This window comes from Chiloscyllium plagiosum, unplaced genomic scaffold, assembly GCF_037043375.1.
Source record: "Chiloscyllium plagiosum isolate Xiang-an unplaced genomic scaffold, Cpla_swu_hap1 HiC_scaffold_5, whole genome shotgun sequence".
Classification (NCBI taxonomy): domain Eukaryota; kingdom Metazoa; phylum Chordata; class Chondrichthyes; order Orectolobiformes; family Hemiscylliidae; genus Chiloscyllium; species Chiloscyllium plagiosum.
Window position 1 is genome coordinate 86,943,966 of NW_028270143.1, and position 22,551 is coordinate 86,966,516.

Genomic DNA, 22,551 nt, shown 5'->3' on the forward strand with positions numbered 1-22,551 from the left:
TGTTTGCGAATGAGTGTGGATGAATTACTTTTCAGAGGGTTGGTGTTAACTTGTTCGGCTGAAGGGCCTGTTTCTACACTGTAGGGATTTTATGATTCTATTTGGATACAGAGTTGGCTCGAAGATAGAAGATAGTAGTGGTGAAGGATTACTTTTCAGACTGGAGGCCTGAGACCAGTGCTGTGCTACAAGGGATTGGTGCTGGGTCCACTGTTTTTCATCATTTACGTAGATGATTTGGAGATTAACATAGGAGGTATACTTAGTAAGTTTGCACATGACACCAAAATTGGAGGTGTAGTGGACAGCGAATAGGATCTTGATCAGATGGGCCAATGGGCCGAGGAGTGACAGATGAAGTTCAGTTTAGATAAATGCGAGGTGTTACATTTTTGGAAAGGCAAATCAGAGCAGGACTTAGACACTTAATGGTAAGGTCCTAGGGAGTGTTGCTGAACAAAGAGACCTTGAAGTGCAGGTTCATAGCTCCTTGAAAGTGAAGTGGCAGTTAGACAGGATAGTGAAGAACAGTTAGATAGTCCTTTTTTGGTCAGAACGTTGGGTACAGGAGTTGGCAGGCCATGTTGCAGCTGTACAGAACATTGGTTAGGTCACTTTTGGAATATTGCATGCCTCACAATATTCCAGAAGTGAATTTTGGAAGGATGTTGTGAAGCTTGAAAGGGTTCAGAAAAGCTTTACAAAGATGTTGACAGAGATGGAGGATTTGAGCTCTGGGGAGAGGCTGAATAGAGTGGGGCCGTTTTCCCTGGAGCATTTGACACTGAGGGGTGACCTTAAAGAAGTTTATAAAATCATGAGGGCCATTGATATGGTAAACAGACAGGATGCTTTTCCTGGGTAGGGGGAGTCCAGAACTAGACGGCATAGGTTTAGGGTGAGAGGGGCAAGATTTAAAAGGAACCTAAGGGGCAACCTTTTCATGCAGAGGGTGGTGCATGTCTGGAATGAGCTGCCAGAGGCAGTGTTGGCGGCTAGTACAATTGAAACATTTAAAAGGCATCTGGATGGATATATAAATAGGAAGGATTTAGAGTGATATGGGCCAAGTGCTGGCAAATGTGACTAAGTTAATTTAGGATATCTGGTCTGCATGGAAGAGTTGGTCTGTTTCCATGCTGTACATCTTTATGACTCTTTGACTCTTAAGTTGTGGTCCAAGCAGTGTTTTACTTAGGTTCATTGTAACTTTTCTTTTCCATCCTACACCCTAATTTACAGTACAGCAATTTTTATGTTTTATTAACTGCTTTGTCTACCTGCCCTGCTATCTTCAATGACTCCTGCACTTGATTCCCTGTTTCCCCCATTTTAAATTGTACCCTTCATATTACTTCCTCTCATTCTTCACATCATCTTTTACCATTTCACACTTTTCTGCATTAAATTTTATTTGTCACCTGACTACTGCTTCCAGCCCCCATTATCTTTTTGAAGATTATTACTATCCTTGTCACAGAAACATGAAAAATTGATTAATATTCACTATTTTTAAAAGGAATATTTGAAGTCAGCAAAATATGTTGCTCTTCTAGAATGTTATATCCATTTGGACTATCCGCTCCCCAGAAACTAATAAAAAGGACAAATATTATCTTACAGAAATGAAACAGAATTATTTTGAAATTCAAATAAGAATTCACCATAATGTTAATAACTTTATATGCAGCTATTGGAAGCTGAGTTTAGTCTTCCCTTAAGAAAATGTCATCATTGTGCAGGGCAAATATTAACATTTAACTAATAAAGACAAAATGTAATGATATCTTTTAGAAGCAAGATGGTTCAAATAAAATCATTTCTTGAAGTCCCCAGTAATTTTTTGTTTCTTGCATAATTTTGAAATATCAATGTGAATATTAGTTTTGATTGCCTAGATGGCAATCAACCAACTTTTGAACCAAAGACATTGGTAACATTGTCCATATTTAGTAAATAACATAGTTCACTTTTGAAAGTGAGTTAAATTGCTGTAAATTTGTTCAGATTTTTTCACCACGATGACTTCGCCTTATATTAAATGTGTTTACTTTTTTATTCATTTAGGGATTTGCATGTTGCTGGCTGGGCCAGCATTTATTGCCCATCCCTAGTTGGCCTTGTGAAGGTGTGGTGAACTGCTGCTCCTGAACATCGGTGATGAAGGGCATGAGTATTTGTGATGTCAGTGCGAGTTAAGTAGGCAGCTTTGTGCTGGATAGTGTAATGCTTTGAATATTGTTGGAGGTACAAATCATTCTAGCAAGTGTGGAGTATTCCATCACACACCTAACTTGTTATTTGAACTTGGTAGACAGGCACTGGTAAGTTAGGAAGTGAGTTACTCACTGGAGAATTCCTAGCCTTTGATCTGCTGTTACAGCCAAAATATTTATATGACTAATCTAGTTCTGTTTCTTGCCAATCATAACCTCCAGAATGTTGATAGTGGAGATTCAGCCGTAGTAATGCCACTGAATGTTCAGGGGTGATGATTACGTTCTCACTTGTCGGAGATGGTCATTGTCTGATACTTCTGTGGCACAAATATAACTTGTCTGTCCAAACCTGAATATTGTCCAGGTGTTGTTGGATTTGGCATAGACTGCTTCAGCATCTGAGAAGCTGTGAAGGGGCTGAACATTGTACAATCAGCAAAGATCCCCACTTCTGACTTTGTGATGGAAGGAAGGTCATTGATGAGGTAGCTGAAGATGAGTACTGTCCTGAGGAATTGCTGTACAGATGTCCTGGAAATGAGTAGATTGACCTCCAACAGTCTCAAAAAATTTCCATTGCATCAGGTAAGACTCCAGGAGTGAAGAGTTTTCTCCCAGACTTCCAATGGCACTAGTTTTGATGGATCTGCTTGATGCCATACTAGGTCAAGTGCAGTTGTGATATCTGGGACAATTGCTGTCGCCACCTAAACTTCAGTCCAATTATCCATCTATGAACCAAAGCTGTAATGATCTCATTTGTTAAGCCAAGTATCAGTGAACAAGTTATCAAGTTAACAAGTGAACAATGATCCCTTCACCACTTTATTAAGGATTGAGAGTACTCTTTGGACAATGTTTTATTAGGTCTTTACAAAGACTGTTTTATTTATCCTGCTTTTTGTGTCTAAGACATACCAAGTTAATTTTCCACATTGTTGAGTTCATGTTAGTGTTGTACTGGAATAGTTTGATGGGAAAATCCAGTGACTAACCCTAAGAAATATTCCTGGAATTAAACAATTGCATCTGCTTACACCCTTTCAACAATATTGAAATGTACGATTTTAAACTGGAAAAGAGCCCTTTGTATGTTGAAAATATACTCCCACTGTTTGCATATGCTGCCCTCATGATTTTTCCCTTTCTCTTTGAAGGTATCTTGCCAATTACAGCTCTATTTTGTTACTGAAAAATTGAATGCAACGCATATGGTTTGCTGAATATGTGGACTCGCTTTCAACTTAGCAGCATGACAAATCAAACAGTGTTAGCATTAATAGCAATTAGAAAAATGGCTTGGTATGCATTGAAATCTGAGAAATAGATTTAACAATTCCAAACACAGCTGTCCCTTTGTTTATACTTCTATAAAACCATTTTGGTTTTAGATGAAACTATGGCACTTGGTTTAAAAAGGGAGTTGTTGGATTATACACTGGATTCTAAACTTTTGAAGATAGAGTTGTATGAAGATCGTCATATAATCAATCTCACTCTGGTGCAAGGGAAGTATCACTGTCAGAGGGTAAGAATGGAAACCATGTCATTTCAATTGAGTCATTTTTAGTTGCTTATATCAACCTCAGTGATCTGTGGAAAGTTTCTTAGTTTCCTGATTGATACTGAAGAGTTTAACACTTTTGCTTTAAGTTCAAAGGCTTTCTTTGATATTACAATAGATTGGTTTGTAAACTTAAATTAGAAATGGTCTCCTTGATTTAGGTAAAGTTTTCCTTTAACAGAAGCTGGCTTCTTCTATTGTGAAGACTTTAATTCAACGAATTAAATCTCATTTGACATGTACATCTGAAATGGCTTTTTGTAGTTGTTAGAATCAGATATTGTTGGTTGTTTCTCAAAATCTGGTTAATGTATTCAAATATGTTTAAAGGCAAGTGATTGATATGAGCTATTATATTATCTTAAAGTTGTGTGAAATACTAATTGATGAGAAGTAAATAATCTAAAAATGTTGGTTTTGACATCAATGCTGTTAGGTAGGAAAATACATTCTGAAAAATTATGGTCTTGAATAATATTGAGGAGATGCTGGAGTAAAAGTGACCAGAATTAATTGTGCAATGTTTAAGAATATTGTCAAGAAAAGAATGAATGCAATAACTTGAACTAAATCATAAGTTGTATTTAGAGTCATAGAGTCATAGAGATGTACAGCACAGAAACAGATCCTTCAGTCCAACTCATCCAGGCCGACCAGATATCCCAACCTAATCTAGTCCCATTTGCCAGCACTTGGCCCATATCCGTCTAAACCATTCGTATTCATATACCCATTCGTATGCCTTTTAAATGCTGTAATTGTACCAGCGTCCACCACTTCCCCTGACAGCTCATTCCACACAAAGGTTGCCCTTTAGGTCCCATTTATATCTTTCCCCTCTCAACTGAAACCTATGCCCTCTAGTTCTGAACTTCCCCACCCAGGGAAAAGACCTTGTCTATTTATCCTATCGATGCTCCTCATGATTTTATAAACCTCTATAAACCTGTGGAACACCACTCACCACTGACTTCCAGGCAGAATACTTTCCTTCCAGTAAGGGTGACTGCTCCCTTACTGTTCCTAATTTCCACCCATACTGACTCAGTAGGCAGACCCTCCTCGACAATGGTAACTTCTGTAGCTGTGATACCCTCTCTAATTAGTAATGCTACACCCCCTCCTCTTTTTCCCCCCTCCCTATTCTTTTTAAATGTTCTAAACCCTGGAACATCCAGCAACCATTCCTGCCCCTGAGAAACCCATGTCTCTGTTATGGCCACAACATCATAGCACCAGGTACTGATCCATGCTCTAAGCTCATCACTTTTATTCCTGACACTCGTTACATTAAAGCAAACACACTTTAACCGATCCCTTAGTTCTTTCCCAGGAAATTCCTTCCCACTGGCTGCGCTACCTCTTGTTATTGCCTCATCTCCATCAACTCTCACCATCGGTATATAGCTCAGGTTCCCACCCCCCTGCCATACTAGTTTAAACCCTCCTGAACCACTCGAGCAAACTTTCCGCCCAGGACTTTGGTCCCCTTCCAGTTCAGGTGCAACCTGTCCTTCATGTACAGGTCCCACCTTCCCCAGAAGGCATCCCAATTATCTACATATCTGAAGCCCTCCCTCCTATACTAGCTGCGCAACCACGTGTTAAGCTGCGCCCGCTCCCTGTTCCTCGTCTCGCTATCTCGTGGCACCGGTAGTAAACTAGAGAACACTACTCTGTCCGTCCTGCTCTGCAGCTTCCACCCGAACTCCCTGGAATCACTTTTTATATCCTCAATCCTTTCCCTGGCTATATCATTGGTGCCAATATGTAACATGATTTCTGGCTGTTCGCCCTCCCCTTTCAGAATCCTATACACCCGATCAGAGACATCCCAGACCCTGGCACCAGGGAGGCAACATACCTTCCAGGAATCCCGATCCTGACCACAAAATCTCCTGTCAATTCTCCTAACCATCGAGTCTCCTACCACTAGCGCTTTTCTATTCTGCCCACTTCCCTTCTGGGCCACAGTGTCAGCCTCAGTGCCAGAGAACTGACCACTATGGCTTTCCTCTGGTAGGTCATTCCCCCCAGCAGTATCCAAAACGATATACCTATTGCTGAGGGGAATGTCCACAGGGGATTTCTGCACTGTCTATCTCTCCCCTTTCCTCCCCCTGACTGTAATCCATCTATCCTTATCCTGAGCCTCAGGAGTGACCAACTGCCGGTAACTTCTCTCAATTACCCACTCAGCCTCCCGAATGATCCGCAGTTCATCCAGCTCCAGCTCAAATTCCCTAACACGGTTTCCAAGGAGCTGGAGTTGGGTGCACTTCCCGCAGATGTAGCCAGTGGAGACATGTGTCATGTCTCTCACCTGCCACATTCTGCAGGAGGAGCAAGCAACTGCCCTAGCATCCATATCCCACTTATTTGAACGCCCGCACAATACTAAACAAGAAACCTTAATTCAATTGCTGTAAAATCAAGCAATAAAATTATATTCAATATAACTATTCAAAAATAGTTAGCTTATTAATTAATAAATGCTAGTAGAAGTAATAATGCAACATCTCACACATACACACAAGAAATAAGAGGTGAATCAAAAAAAAGTTTAAAAATATATACAGCTCAGTCTTTGAAATGCCCATGAAGCTGAAGATAGTCAAACAGTGTACCCAGTGGAATGAATGTAACTGGTCATATTGAAGTTGGTAAATGAACAGTCAATTTTGAGATTCTTGGTTTTATAGATTGATTAAAACTCTTTTATCCTGCTTCTCTTAGCTAACAGCCAGTGAGATGGAGGTGTTTCCTTTTCTTCACCTGCAGTGCAGGCTGTTTAAATGGCTCATCTCAGAGCTGTGATTCTTATAGCACGTTATCCCACACAGTAGGATGCAGCCCACTAACACGGGTTAGGAATTTTAGCATCACTGGAAATTTATTTTGCAAGGATCATACTCAAAAGAATCACTCTTAAAAGAACAAGTATATTTGGAAGCACACTACAGAGTTCATGCCAGCAGATTTACTGTTGACACGATCTTCACCATAAGCCAACTTCTCTAAAGAGAAGTGCAGATAACTAGCTATACTACTTTAGCTAACTTTTATATCTCAATAAAGCATTCAACATCATCAGAGTAGGACTCTACAAGATTTTGGGGAGAATTGGCTGTCCAACCCCTTTCAGTACAGAAGAAAAGTCACATTTGACTTGAAAGGAACAAAGCTGCCAAATGATATGAATCATGACTTGGAGGTTAAAAATCGCACAACACCAAGTTATAGTCCAACAGGTTTATTTGATTCATAGAGTCATAGAGATGTACAGCATGGAAACAGACCCTTTGGTCCAACCTGCCCATGCCGACCAGATATCCTAACCCAATCTACCAGCACCCAGCCCATATCCCTCCAAACCCTTCCTATTCATATACCCATCCAAATGCCTCTTAAATGTTGCAATTGTACCAGCCTTCACCACTTCCTCTGGCAGCTCATTCCTCACACGTATCACCCTCTGTGTGAAAATGTTGCCCCTTAGGTCTCTTCTATATCTTTCCCCTCTCACCCTAAACCTATGCCCTCTAGTTCTGGGCTCCCCCACCCCAGGGAAAAGACTTTGTCTATTTACCCTATCCATGCCCCTCATAATTTTGTAAACCTCTATAAGGTCACCCCTCAGCCTCTGACACTCCAAGGAAAACAGCCTCAGCCTGTTCAGCCTCTCCCTGTAGCTCAGATCCTCCAACCCTGGCAACATCCTTGTAAATCTTTTCTGAACCCTTTCAAGTTTCACAACATCTTTCCGATAGGAAGGACACCAGAATTGCACGAAATATTCCAACATTGGTCTAACCAATGTCTTGTACAGCCGCAACATTACCTCCCAACTCCTGTACTCAGACCTCTGACCAATAAAAGAAAGTATACCAAATGGCTTCTTCGCTATCCTATCTTCCTGCGACTCCACTTTCAAGGAGCTATGAACCTGCACTCCAAGGTCTCTTTGTTCAGCAACACTCCCTAGGACCTTACCATTAAGTGTATAAGCCCTGCTAAGATTTGCTTTCCCAAAATGCAGCACCTCGCATTTATCTGAATTAAACTCCATCTGCCATTTCTCAGCCCAGTGGCCCATCTGGTCAAGATCCTCTTGTAATCTGAGGTAACCCTCTTCACTGTCCACTACACCTCCAATTTTGGTGTCATCTGCAAACTTACTAACTGTACCTCTTATGCTCGCATCCAAATCATTTATGTAAATGACAAAAAAGTAGAGGACCCAGCACCGATCCTTGTGGCACTCCCTGGTCACAGGCCTCCAGTCTGAAAAACAACTCTCCACCACCACCCTCTGTCTTCTACCTTTGAGCCAGTTCTGTATCCAAATGGCAGGTTCTCCCTGTATTCCATGAGATCTAACCTTGCTAATCAGTCTCCCATGAGGAACCTTGTCGAACGCCTTACTGAAGTCCATATAGATCACATCTACCACTCTGCCCTCATTAATCCTCTTTATTACTTCTTCAAAAAACTCAGTTAAGTTTGTGAGACATGATTTCCCACACACAAAGTCATGTTGACTATCCCTAATCAGTTCTTGCCTTTCCAAATACATGTACATCCTGTCCCTCAGGATTCCCTCCAACAACTTGCCTACCACCGACGGCAGGCTCACTGGTCTGCAGTTCCCTGACTTGTCCTTACCACCCTTCTTAAGCAGTGGCACCACGTTAGTGAACCCCCAGTCTCCCAGCACCTCACCTGTGACTATCAATGATACAAATATCTTAGCAAGAGGCCCAGCAATCACTTCTCTAGCTTCCCACAGAGTTCTAGGGTACACCTGATCAAGTCCTGGGGATTTATCCACTTTTATGCATTTCAAGACATCCAGCACATCCTTCTCTGTAATCTGGACATTTTTGCAAGGTGTCACCATCTATTTCCCTGCAGTCTATATCTTCCATATTCTTTTCCACAGTAAATACTGATGCAAAATACTCATGTAGTATCTCCCCCATTTTCTACAGCTCCCCACAAAGGCTGCCTTGCTGATCTTTGAGGGGCCCTATTTTCTCCCTACTTACCCTTTTGTCTGAATTTATAGCACAAGTTTACAGTGCGATGTGATGCAGTTTTTGAGCAAAGTAAAATGTAATTCTGCATGTACAAATTCACCCCACACCCTTATATGTGTGTGTGTGTGTGTGTGTGTGTGTGTGTATGGGGGGGCGGGGTTGGGGGGGGGGGGCGTTGGTGGTGACAGTGGCGGTTATGAGTGTCTGTGAGAGATTGTGTGTTTTAGGAGTGTAAAGGGGTATAAGTCTGTGAGAGGGTGTCTGTGGGAGTGTATGTGTGAGCATATGAGAGACGGTCTGCGTGAGTGTGTGTGCCTCTAAGTATGTGTGTGTGTGTGTGTGTGTCTGTCTGTCTGTCTGTGTGTGTGTCCGTCTGTCTGTGTGTGTCTGTCAGTGTGTGGGTATAGTGCAATGGGGTCACCTGTAGTGTGACATGAACCCAAGGTCCCGGTTGAGGCCATCCTCATGGGTACCGAACTTGGTTATACATTTGCTCGGCCACTCTTTGTTGTTGCCTGTCTCAAAGTCCACCTTGGAGGACAGTCACCCGAAGGTCCGAGGTCAAATATCCCAGACTGCTGAAGTGTTCTCCGAATGGGAGGGAACACTCCTGTCTGTTGATTGTTCTGCGATGTCCGTTCATCCGTTGCCATAGCTTCTGCTTGGTCTCGTCAATGTACCATGCCTCAGGGCATCCTTGCCTGCAGCATATGGGATAGACACCATTAGCTGAGTTGCATGAGTACCTGCCACGTACATGGTGGGAGGTATCAATGCTCTGACACGTCTTGCAGCATCTACCATGACATGGTTGTATTGTATCATCCTGAAAGCCAGGCAGTTTGCTACGAACAATGATCTGTTTGAGGTTTGGTGGTTGTTTAAAGGCGAGAAGTGGAGGTGTGCAGAAGGTCTTGGCAAGGTGCTCATCCTCATTGACAATGTGTTGCAGGCTGCAAAGACCATGGCGTAGTTTTTCAGCTCCTGGGAAGTACTGGACAATGAAGGGACCCGGTTGGTTACAGTTCGTGTCTGTCTCCTGAGGAGGTCATTACAGTTCCTCGCTGTGGCACGTCAGAAATGCCGTTGATGAGTTGAGCATTGTATCCCGTTCTTATGAGGGCATCCCTGAGTACGTCCAAGTGCCCGTCATGTTCCTCCTCATCTGAACAGATCCTGTGTATGCGTAGGGCTTGTCCATAGGGGATGGCTGTTTTAATATGTTTCGGGTGGAAGCTGGAGAAGTATAACATCATGAGGTTACCTGTGGGTTTGCGGTAGAATGAGTTGCTGAGGTGCCCATCCTTGATGGAAATACATGTATCCAAGAATGAGACAGATAATACAGAGTAGTCCATGGTGAGTTTGATGGTGGAATGAAATTTGTTGGTACCACTGTGTAGTTTTTTTAGTGACTCCTCACCATGGGTCCAGAGAAAGAAAATGTCATCAATGTACCTGGTGTACAGTGTTGGTTGGAGGTCCTGTGTAGAGAAGAAGTCTTGTTCGAACCTTTGCATGAAAATGTTGGCATACTGGGGTGCAAATGTGGTTCCCATGGCTGTTCCATGTGTCTGGATGAAAAATTGGTTGTCAAAGTGAAGATGTTGTGATCGAGGGTAAAGCAGATGAGCTGTATGATGGTGCTCGGAGATTGGCAGTTGTTGGTGTTGAGTACTGAAGCTGGTGCCGCAATGCCGTCATTGTGGAGGATGCTGGTGTAGACTGCTCTATGCCAGAATCCCCCACCTCGCCAAGACCTTCCCACACCTCCACTTCTCACCTTTAAACAACCATCAAAACTCATACAGATCATTGTTCATAGCAAACAGCCCGGCTTTCAGGACGATACAATACAACCTTGTCACGGTAGACGCTGCAAGACATGTCAGAATGTCGATATGAATACCACCATTATGTGGGGAGACACTTCCCATCGTGTACGTGGCATGTAATCAGGCAACTCAGCTCACGTTGTCTATCTCATGCGCTGCAGGCAAGGATGTCCTGAGGCATGGTACATTGACGAGACCCAGCAGAGGCTACGGCAACGGATGAACGGACACCGCAGAACAATCAACAGACAGGAATGTTCCCTCCCAGTCGGAGAACACTTCAGTGGTCTGAGACACTCGACCCTCAGTACTTCGAGTGACTGACCTCCAAGGTGGACTTTGGGACAGGCAGCAACGAAAAGTGGCTGAGCAGAGGCTGATAGCCAAGTTCGGTACCCATGGAGATGGCCTCAACTGGGACCTTGGGTTCATGTCACACTACAGGTGACCCCACTGTATTATACAGACACACAAGCACACACAGACACACACCTATACACACACTCATGCAGACGGTCTCTTATACACTCACACATACACTCCCACACACACCCTCTCACAGACTTATACCTCTTTGCACTCACATACACACTCTCTTACAGACACTCAACTCCTCCCCCCACCCATCCGCACGCACACACACACACACACAGCCACATGCACACAAACACATATAAGTTTGTGGGGTGAATTTGTGCTTGCAGAATTACATTTTACTTTGCTCAAAAAATACATGAATCCATGTGATTTTGTAAATCCGTTTTTTAGATTAGAATTAATCTGACCATTGTGGCACAGACAATCTCACAGGGAAGCTCACACCTTAAATACATTATCTGGGCCGACATGACACCAATTGTTATAGTTCACTTGAGAATGTAACTTTTAAAAAAAAACGTTTTGCGATTTACATATGAAAGAACTGAAACCAACACGGTCATTCTAAAAGATGAGAGACTTAACAAACAATCCAGGTCTTTTTCAATATATAATTTCAGTTACATCACACTGTAAACTTTTGCTATAAATTCTGTGTCTTGCAATCTTATTCTCCACAACCACCTGATGAAGAAGCAGTGCTCCGAAAGCAAGTGCTTCCAAATAAACCTGCAAGACTATAACCTGGTATTGTGTGATTTTTAACTTTGTACACCCCAGTCCAAAACCAGCATCTCCAAATCATGACTTGGAGGTGACTTGGTATGAATCATGTAAGTATTCTCTCAGTGCAATTTGAAGTGGCGAAAGGGTGAAATGTAACCCTGTTTAATGAGGGTTGTTTTTTCGCCAACCATTGCATTAAAACAAGTCATGTAAATTAAAGTGAATGGCTTAATCTAACAGCCCATGACAATAATGGCTCCAAAGGGTGAAGATTGTAATTTTGCACATATTTGAGTGAATTGAAGTATCCAACTTAACTATCAATTTGATGTGATTTTATGGAGGTTCCAAACTTTCAAATCCAAGTCGGTAGGAGACTATATGCTGGGATGTCTTGTCAGTTGGAAATATTGGGAAGGAGGTGGAAAAGTGAAGATATTTATCTGTGGTTAATGGCATCTCTTAAAGTATAAGGACATATCACTTTCTGATTTCCAGCATTGCCCAGCACTCAAGTTTTAGTAATTCTTAGCTCTCAGCCAGTGTTTTAATTCCCATTCAAGAAATTTTAAGCACATGAGCTCTGGTGACGTTTTAGCACTGAGAGTGCCGCATTTTAAGCATGCAGTCATTTCAACAAGATGTAAAAGATTAATTGTAAAACGGTTGTAAAAGATCCCTTAGTAGTACTCAATGGAAAGTAAGGCTTTACTCCTGGTGTTCGTACTAGCATTTATTCCTGAACCCAATTTTACAAGAAAGTAAAACAAAGAACTGCGGATGCTAAAGATCTGAAACAAAAGCAGAAATTGCTGGAAAAACTCAGCAGGTCTGTCAGCATCTGTGAAGAGAAAGCAGAGTTAATGTTTTGAGTTCAGTGACCCTCCTTCAAACTGATAATGGTGAGGAAAAGGTGGTATTTATGCTGATGATGGGGGTGAAGGTGAAAAGGAGTGACGAAATAGGGAGCCCAGAGAGCAAGGAGGTTAGGTGGATTAAAAGGATGGTTTATAGTGAGTCAGCAAAGGAGAAAAGCTGATTATGGAGACTCTTTGATAACTCTGAAACTCCTTCCCTAATGGTGTCAATATTGAAAATAAGTTTGTTGTGCTGAAAGCAGCCCATGTCATGATAGGTTGTGGGGATGGGTAATAGATATGGAAGGAGATGTTCAGGCCCAAAGTTATTGAATTGAATCATGAGTTTTTAAGGCTACAGGGTCCCCAAGTGGAAAATGAAATGCTGTTCTTCCAGCTTGTGCTGAGCCTTACTGGAGCACTGCAGCAGCCTGAGACAGAAATGTTCGTCAGGGAATACAGTGCTGTGTGGTGTGTTGAGTTGGCAGCTCAGGGTCTTTTCTTGTGGACAAGCCCTGGGCTGCTTTCACCACAGCCAACCCCTTTTCACCCACTTACTGTCACCATTATCATCTTATCTACTTCCCTGGCTAACTATCCCTTTGTTTGCCTCACTTACTTTCTGTCTCTCTCTGGGCTCCATCTCCACTGATCCTCTCACTCCTTTTCCACCTCCACCCTCTGTTTTCAGCATTAATACCATTTTGTCTATCAATAATCAGTTTTGAAGAAGGTCATTGGAGTCAAAATGTTAACTCTACTTTCTCTGCGCAGATGCTGATAGATGTGCTGAATTTCTCCAGCAATATTTGTTTTTGTTACAAGAATATAATTCTTTTGGCTGGAACATTGCTGTTCTTGGGCTCTTGAGTGCTGAATCTCTCCACAACAGTGACTAATTTATAAAAGCGCATGAAGCTCTTTGGGACACCTGGAGGTTATGCAAAAGTTATATAAATGCAAGTACTTTTTAATTGTGGGATGCAGATATTTAAGTGATAGCTTTAATATTTGCACTCTTATAGTTTTATAATGAGCTTCTTAGTTTTATTGGGAATTGCAAATGACATGACTGCATTTTTTTCTAATCAAAAACACTTCTCTTCAGCCTTCCAGGGCAATCCTTGAAATAGATGTTGGAATTCAGTTCATTTATGATTATTCCTTCCCTCAAGATTGCTCTGGTAATGATTATGTTCATCAAATCAGACAAGACTTTCAAACAGCAGATGAGTCAGCAAGTCCCATGAGTTCTGGTGCTTGCCTTGTAAATTCTGATAGCATTCTCTGATCCAAAATGTTCCAATGATAGTTGCAGTTCACTGGCTTGAGGTTACAAGTGAATGTTAGAATTATTAGGTGTTTCTTTGGTTGCTTTGTTTCAACCGTTTCTGGTATGGATATTAAGGCTGTAATGTGTAGTTGCACTCACGTTGGTAGATTTGTCGGACTTCATGCTGTTTTATGCAATTGAATAGCATGGATTCCTCAATGGTACCTGATTACTGAATGGCATGAATCTTCTAAGCAGCAGAAATGACAAGTAGATTGCCATGTATTCTTAAATTCTCCCCACTCAACACTGCTGTGCATTTCGTGCAGGGTCTTCCAATCTTGATTTTCACAGAAATAACCAGCATAACGTCCCTCAGGAAACTCTGCTGGAGCATAGCAGAGTCAAGAAGAAGACAGAACATGCCCGCTTTTTATGGCATCAGTTGCTCTATGGTATGTTTAAAGTTGCAGTGTTTGAATGGTAATGAATGAGTGATGGGTGAGTGGAGGTTTGGGTTAGTGTGGGATAGATGAGCTAGTTACTATGGTGAGTAGTTGGTCAGGTGGAGTAGTAAGTTCAGGGTGTGGTGGAGATAAAAGGAGGATTGTGGGTTTGACTGGGGACTCAGTTGTGAAGTTGCCTAGGCGTTGGACTAGATTTAAATCTAACATATCCTGGGTAGCTATCTATTAAGTATTATTGAAGTGTCCGATGACTCTAATTTAGATGACGATATATGTGAAGGGAAGCAGGAGAATTGCCCGGTAATTATTTTAAAAATATATGCTTTGTTGATGCATTATATCCATTGTATTTTGTGCAATTATAGCACTGTTTTCTTTTGGATAGTGTTTTTTTGTTGATATTAGGATAGGGAAGTGTTTTCAATGTTGGCATGGCCTCCTGGAAGAACTTTAACATTTTTCTATATATCTACGCTACACCATATTAATGGGTGAATATCTGAGTAATTATATTCTTGAGACAATACGTAATGTATACTTATTAAACAATTAAACTAATTCTGCTTTCAGACCTGTTATTGGTCAATGTCATTTTGTTTTGGGAGATCGCTGTGGGGACATTAACTACTATATTTTCTACTTTATAATGTCAACAACACTTCAGAGTACTTCAACAGCTGGAAGCATTTTGGACATGTTGAGGTCATGAAGAGTACTGCATAAATACCTATTTCTAATGAAATTAACTGCACACAAGTTATCACATTCATGTATCTCATTCTTTCTTCTTATGAGAGGCTGAGAAGGTTTTGGTTAGATGAGTTACTGCTTTTAAAATTGCTGCAGAAACTTAGCAGGTTTGGTAGCGTTTGTGGAGAGAAAGCAGAGTTAACATTTTGAATCCAGTGACCTTTCTTTAGAATTTTTAGAGTTACTGTTTGTGATCAGATAAATTACAGTACCCCTCTGTTCTTGAAATAATTTCCTTGCATGGGTGGATTTGAATCATTGTAATAGTTTCTTCAGAAAGTTATGAATAGAGTAAACAGAAACAGAATCTTGCAACAACTTATTTGGCCGTAGGTAGATTGGTTTTTCTTTTCCTCCTTTTATAAGCCGTGCTTTTATATGTAGCAAATTTCTGATAGTTTAATCATCTTCTAGACGTTTCAAAATAATGAAGTGTTTTTAAGCAGACTGAAAACTGCCATTTGTCTAATAAGACTGTATCTGAAGATTATCTCCTGTAGAGATAAGGAATAGATTAATCTACTGAAGATGGAGAAAGAGGGAAAATGTGCAATAAGCAATGGAATGGATAAACTGTAAAGTGGATTTGTGGAGGTTTAGGATGGAGTAGTGTACAGGAATTGGAGGCATTGAAGAGAGGGGCTCCCTTCATCTAAAACTAGCACTACCATTGGATAGCAGTGTGTTGCAGGAAGACGGGAAAGATAAGAGACTGCAAGAGAACTTCAATCCTGGGGTGCAGGCAGACTATATCAACTTATATTTGTATAGCACCTCGAAAAAACTTTATTATTTTAAACCAATCTTAAACAAAGCATCTTTCATTGAAATGTCAAGCAGCCTTTACTTTATATCAGTGGATAGGCAACCTCTGCTCGTAAACCAGGATCCTTCTTCAACAGTCCAGGATTTCAAGCAGTTTTAAATACTGTTCTAATTGTGTTACAATAACAGTAGGGCCTCCAACAGGATTGGTACTATTAAGAATGACTGATTGGAATTTAGCGCATAACAACAATGGCATGGGATAACCACCACCATGTAATCTAAGTAAGAAATAGAGGATGCCATTGTCACAACCAAACACTCCAGGCAACATCCATTCACTTCAGTCACAAGAAGGAGAAAGAATATTTTATTTTAAGGGGGTCGGGGAGTCCAGAACTAGAGGGCATAGGTTTAGGGTGAGAGGGGAAAGATATAAAAAAGACCTAGGGGGCAACGTTTTCACGCAGAGGGTAGTACGTGTATGGAATGAGCTGCCAGAGGATGTGGTGGAGGCTGGTACAATTGCAACATTTAAGAGGCATTTGGATGGGTATATGAATAGGAAGGGTTTGGAGGGATATGGGCTGGGTCTGGCAGGTGGGACTAGATTGGGTTGGGATATCTGGTCGGCATGTACGAGTTGGACCGAAGGGTCTGTTTCCATGCTGTACATCTCTATGACTCTAAGATCAGCTGTGCGCCAGGGATACCTCACCTTACTGTTTCAGTTCTAGAAACAACATCAGTACTGAGTGTCTGTCCAGAACAGATTTTCAAGATCAAAGCAAGTGCTAAAAGCCAAATAATTTGCAGGATGTCCACAGGAGATGTTTGTGATTTTTGTTATTGGAACAAATCATGTGATTCATGTCTGCAATAAAATCGCTTTGTTGCTTTTGCACTTTGCAAGCTTAGTGTCCAAGGATCGTGTTAACCGCATAATTACTTCAAGGTGAGTAGCAGAACAGAGGCTTCCAATGGTTGTAAGATTGAGAGAGATTACAAAGAGGAAGGAGTGAAGTCATGGGATTTGTAGACCAGGGTGAGAGGTTTTAAAATTGGGACATTGGTTTTTGGATGACAGTGTGAGCCCAGGATGATGGATGAGTCAATTTGGTTCAACTTAAGATGAAGGCAACACAGTCATGGGTGTGCTGTAATTTGTGAACATTGGAAAATGTATGTTTGACCAAGCGAACATTGGAATGATCAAACTGATGAATGAAAGGATGAGAATTTCAGCAGCAGAAGAATTGACTTTAGATAGAAAAGTGCCATGTTAAGAAGGTTGAAGAATGTGGTTTCGGTCTTGAAGCAGATATAGAACCTATCTTGGGCCAAATAGGACAGCAGGGTTGTGAATGATCTAGGTTAGCCACAAGACGGTGGCTAGGATACAGTATAGAGCTGGTGCCTGGGGAAAGGCAGTTGTGACTGAGGCATAGTCAAATGAGCAGTGTTAGTTATGTAAGGACACTGAGTCATCGGGTTATAGAAAATGGAAGCAAACCCTTTGGTCCAACTTATCCATATTGACCAAATATCCTAACTTAATCTAATCCCAATGCAAGCATTTGGCCTATATCCTTTCTATTCATGTACTCATCCAGCCACCATTTAAATGTAATTAAAACTGCCTCCACCACTTTCTCTGGCAGCTCATTCCATACAAGTACTACCTTCTGCATGAAAAAGTTGCCCTTAGGTCCCTTTCCCCTTTGTACTTAAATCTATGCCCTCTAGTTTTGGACTCCCTTCCTCTGGGAAAAACACCTTAGGTATTCACCCTATTCTTGAGTAGTTATCATTAATGTGTTCTCAGAGCTGATTTAGAGTAGTGCATTTTCTATATTAGACAAAGCTGGGGTTGAGTAGTGCTAACTGTCATCAGCAAGGGCTACCCATGATACAAAGCAGGATTTCATTATCTCAATAAAAGGTGAATTTATTAACATCTATCTCCTGTAGCTTTTAATTTAACCATGCCTGCAAAGTTCTCACGCAAAAATGGAACATTGCACCTTTGCAGCAGATGCTTGCTGTACCTTTTTTGTGTTTATTGGAGAAACTGATGGTGGTTGGCATCTGATTCCATTTCCCATAACACCTGAATGGAGAAATAATCTTCCTTCTCTTTTAAGTGCAATCAAAGAACCATTAGCAAGATATATGATTGAATTTAGAGTCAGCATAATGTGTTATGATAATGGGGGCTAAGTAGATGTTGACTGTGGAGGCATAAATGTACAAGTTTTTTGTTTAAACTTTTATTTGCCCTTGAGTTATGTAATCTATTTAGGCACACATTTTGCATTAAAGAATTCCTAGATTAGATACAGCAGTGGGAGATGCAGATTGTAGCGATTGTAACGAGATCAGTCAGGTTGGACCTTGTAGAATATGAGTTCCCTGATTGGGGCTGTTAATCTGGTCCAAACAGGGAGTCCTGGCTGATAGATATAAACAGGAGTGTCGGGGTTTCTGCTCACTGTAGGAGCCGGTTCTGAACTAGCTGGGTCAGTGTCACATACTATGCACATGTAAATACAGGGTAACGGGACACCAGCCTTTGTGGAGTTATTCTACAAACCAAGGTTCTTTTATTTTCTACCCCAGAAAATTACCTCAAATCCAACCTAACAGTGCACTCACTTCAACATCCCCGCTCCTATCCCCTACCTCCCATGTCACACTTGATACTTTTCCCACACCAGTCAATTGGTCTTTCTGAACTCCTTTACAAGTGACATGACAAACATTTATAACATCACTTTGTACTGGTTTTGGACCCAAATCCCAAAGCTATTCCCAGAGGATCATTGCTCAATCTGTAAGGTCTCCTTGATCCAGGGTTTTCCTTACTTACACACTGCTGCTCAATGACATGATATCCATTTTCTATATAAATGCTAAGGACACCAACCTCTACCAAGTCTCAGTTCCTACAACAGTATGTCCATTGTCATTATGTGTGTGACACTGAAAGGGACACAAGGGAGCCACTCTGAAGACAGTGAAGCTCTCCTCTAAGTATATTGCCCATTGTATCATCTCCATTTACCCAAGGTTATGTTACAGCTCTTGGTCACTTCAAATAGACAAATCACTGGGGTGTGTGCAGGGAATTAAAATCAGTCAGCTTTCATGCTACTGAGGTCAATGTTTCTTTTTTCTTGGGATATGAGCTGGCTGGGCTAGCATTTATTGTCAATCCATAGTTGCACTAGACAAGGTGATAGTGAGCTGTCTTCTTGATTCCTTGCAGACTTTGAGTTGTAGTTACACCTACAGTGTTGTTAGGAAGGACAAACAGGACATGCCTGCTTCAGTATCTGAGGAATCACAAATGATGCTGAACATGGTGTAATAATTGACCAAGTCCCCACTTCTGACCTTATGATAGAGGGAGAAACAAATGAAAAAACTGTGGGTGCTGGAAAACTGAAACAAAAAACCGAAATTGCTGGAAATTTCAACAGATTTGGCAGCATCTGTGGAGAGAAATCAGCAAATGTTTAGGGTCCAGTGACCCTTCTTCAGAACTTATGATAGAGGGAAGGTCAATGATGAACCAGTTGAACGTGGTTGGATCAAATACACTTCTCTGATGAACATCTGCAATGATATCCTGAGGCTGAGATGATTGACCCCCAACAACCATAACCACCTTTTCTTTTTGGCAGGTATGATTCCAATCAGCAGCAAGTTTTCCCCTTAATACCCATCAGTTTTGCTAGGTTTATTGATGCCACACTTGTTCAAATGCTGTCTGGATATCAATGGCAAACACTCATATCACCTCTGAATTTCAGCTGTTTTGTCCACATTTGAACAATGGCTAAAATGAGTTCAAAAGCTGAGTGGTCCTGACGGAACCAGGACTGTCAGTGATTCCCTTTGCTCATACCACTTGAAAGCAGTGTTGACAATCTGTTCCATCACTTTGACCGCTGATAGGGTGGTAATTGGCTGGGTTCGATTTATCCTGCATTTTGTGCACAGGAAACAGCTCTTCAATTTTCCACATTGTTAGGTAGATGCTAGTGTTGTAACTGTACTGGAACAAGTTGGCTGAGGGCATCGGTAGTTCTGAAGTGCAAATCTTCAGTACTATTTGCAGTATCCAGTGCCTTGGGCTTTTCCGATATCAGATGGAGTGAATCAAATTGGTAAAAGACTGGTATCTGTAAAGCTAGTGACCTCTGTAGGAGGCTAAGATGGACCACTCATTTGCCATTTTTGGCTGAAGATGAATAGAAATACTGTAGCCTTGTCTTTTACACTGATGTGCTGGACTCCATTATTGGTGAGGACAAGACTATCTATGGAAGCTGATTCTTGGACTCTCAAATTCTTAGCATTCACCTGTACTTGTGTTTTTGTTTTGCTGCTGTTTATCTATTATTTACTCTCTATGCTATTTAACTATGTGATCTGCCTATATTGCTCGCAAGACAAAGCTTTTCACTGTGCCTCAGTACACATGACAATACATTCAATTCAATTCAATTCAATTCCTGTTATTTGTTTAATTGACCACCACCATTGAATACTAGATGTGGCAATACTACAGAGCTTAGATCTGATCTATTGATTGTGGAATTTCTTAACCATGTCCATTACTGATTCCACTGCTTATGCAAGTAATTCCATGTTGTAGCTCGATCAGATTGATACCCTACTTTTAGGTATGCCTGTGGTGTCCCTGGCAAGCTCTCTTGTATGCTTCACTGAACCAGGATTGATTTTTCAGCTTGGTAATACAGCTATTGTGGTGAGTACAATGCTGCTGTTGGCACACAACATCTCATGAATGTACAATTTTGAGTTGCTAGATCAGTTTTAAGTCTTTCCATTCACAACAGTGGTAGTGCAAGACAACATGATCATAGAATTCTAGAATCTTTACAATGTGGGTGCAGGCCATTCGGCTCATTGAGTTCATATCAACCCTCTGAAGAGCTTCCCATCCAGGCCCACCCTCCTACCCTATCCCTCTAACCCTGTATTTTCCATGGCTAACCTACCAAGCTTGCACATTATTGGATTGTGGGAGGAAACCCACACAGACACGGGGAGAACATGAAAACTCCACACAGACAGTCACTCAAGGGTGGAATCAAACTCGGCACTCTTGCGCTGTAAGGTAGCACGGCTAACCACTGAGCCACTGTGTCGCCCATGATGGAGGCTATTCCCACATTGTCTATGCTGTGGTCACTCTTACTGATGTTGTCCTAGATAGATGGTGATGGCCTCTTTGTATTATCCCTAGATTATTAATCCTGTGACCCAGGTTTGAGACCCACCAATGGAGATGGTGGAATTTGAATTTGATAATAAAAATCTGAAATTCAAATTTTAAATCCATTGTCAATTGTTTGGAAAAGCCCATCTGATTCACTAAAGTTCCCTTTACCAGATTTGACTTAAATGTGACTCCAGATTCACAGCAATGTGGCTGACTCATAGCTGCCCTTTGGGCAATTAGGAATGGGCAATAATTGCTGACTATCCAGTGACACCCACATCCCATAAAAATAAACATGATCTATAACAGATAAATTATGAAGGCAAGTGAGTTTTCTTTTGTTCCCTCACCACCTGCTGCAGTTACAGTTTAGCAGCTATGTCCTTTAGTTCATTAATCATGCTTCTAAGTCACTCTTGCTGATGGATATTGAAATCCTCACCTAGAGTAAATTTATGTTTTGCACTCAATGCAGCCATTGCTTGCCCCTTCCCATTCCTCATTAAAAATCAAATCTTCAATTTCATGATATCCCTTGCTGTTTACTCAGGCTGAATCAGAGTGCATTATCTCAGCATGCTGTTTTAATCAATCTGAATTCATGCTAGAAAGGAAAAATAATGAATTGTGCAAAAATGCAAAGGCAATGACTATAGTACTTAAGTGCGCAGCTCGAGCCCAAGATGAATTGGGAGGCAAATTGACGTCATGGAGGTATTTCAAAAGTTTAAACAGACGTGCAGATTGCCATTGAATAGTTCTCTAAAATGCAATAATAATGAGGAAAGGGTCAGATATATTTTGTATACAAGAGAGAAACATTTAGATATTTTCAATAGCTGAGAGATTAATGAGGACTGCAGTAAAGATTCATAAACAGTGTGACAGCACCAGAGACTGTATTCCCCGTTGTAGCCTTCAAAATAGGGTCTTCTAACTCGTTTCGTGTTTGGGGAAAGGAGGGTGCAACTACAAATGAACCAGTTAAGAGGGTTATTTATGTCAGAATGGAGCAACATTTGACTCTGCATTTGACCATCAGGTTTGAAGTAATCTTGTTGCCTTCATGGATGATAGCAGTGGAAGGGGGTGGATACAGTGATCATAGTACAATATAGTATGAATAATATAGTATGAATAGTATAGTAAATGGTCATTGTACCAGTGAGATGGCTAGATCTAGGAACAAGGTCCTAGAGAGAGAACATGAGCAGCTAGGAGTACATTAAAAAGCAGAATTTTAAGGTGAATAATACTTGCTTTATTATCTGCGTCACGTGCAAAATGGCTTACAGTATATACGTTAAGAGAGCATGCGTGGCTCAGCACTAGTGTGGCAGCAATAGTTTTCAATCAGAGAGGCTATGGCCTAGCAGTGTTATCACTAGACCATTGATCAAGAAACTCAGCTAATGTTCTAGAGC

General features: G+C 41.3%; 1 protein-coding gene and 1 pseudogene across 7 annotated transcripts in view; one reads left to right on the plus strand and one right to left on the minus strand.

Moving 5' to 3' along the window:
• LOC122550039 (sickle tail protein) overlaps positions 1-22,551 on the plus strand; it is a 720,789-nt gene that overhangs the window by 245,044 nt on the left and 453,194 nt on the right. The window lies entirely within an intron of this gene.
• On the minus strand, positions 5,216-6,097 carry LOC148149972 (uncharacterized; annotated as a pseudogene).